The following is a 231-nucleotide window of genomic DNA, read 5'->3' as shown; positions in this document are numbered from 1 at the left end:
TGAAAATGTGTTGCTGGAAAAGCGCAGCAGGTCAGGCAGCATCCAAGGAGCAGGAGAATTGACATTTCGGGCATAAGCCCTTCTTCAGGAATAAGCCCTTTCCTGAAGAAGGGCTTATGCCCGAAACGTCGATTCTCCTGCTCCTTGGATGCTGCCTGACCTGCTGCGCTTTTCCAGCAACACATTTTCAGCTCTGATCTCCAGCATCTGCAGTCCTCACTTTCTCCTACG

The sequence above is a fragment of the Chiloscyllium plagiosum genome, chromosome 47 (genome assembly GCF_004010195.1).
Source record: "Chiloscyllium plagiosum isolate BGI_BamShark_2017 chromosome 47, ASM401019v2, whole genome shotgun sequence".
Classification (NCBI taxonomy): Eukaryota; Metazoa; Chordata; class Chondrichthyes; order Orectolobiformes; family Hemiscylliidae; genus Chiloscyllium; species Chiloscyllium plagiosum.
The sequence above is the reverse complement of the archived record's forward strand: the minus strand, read 5'-3'. Positions refer to the sequence as shown.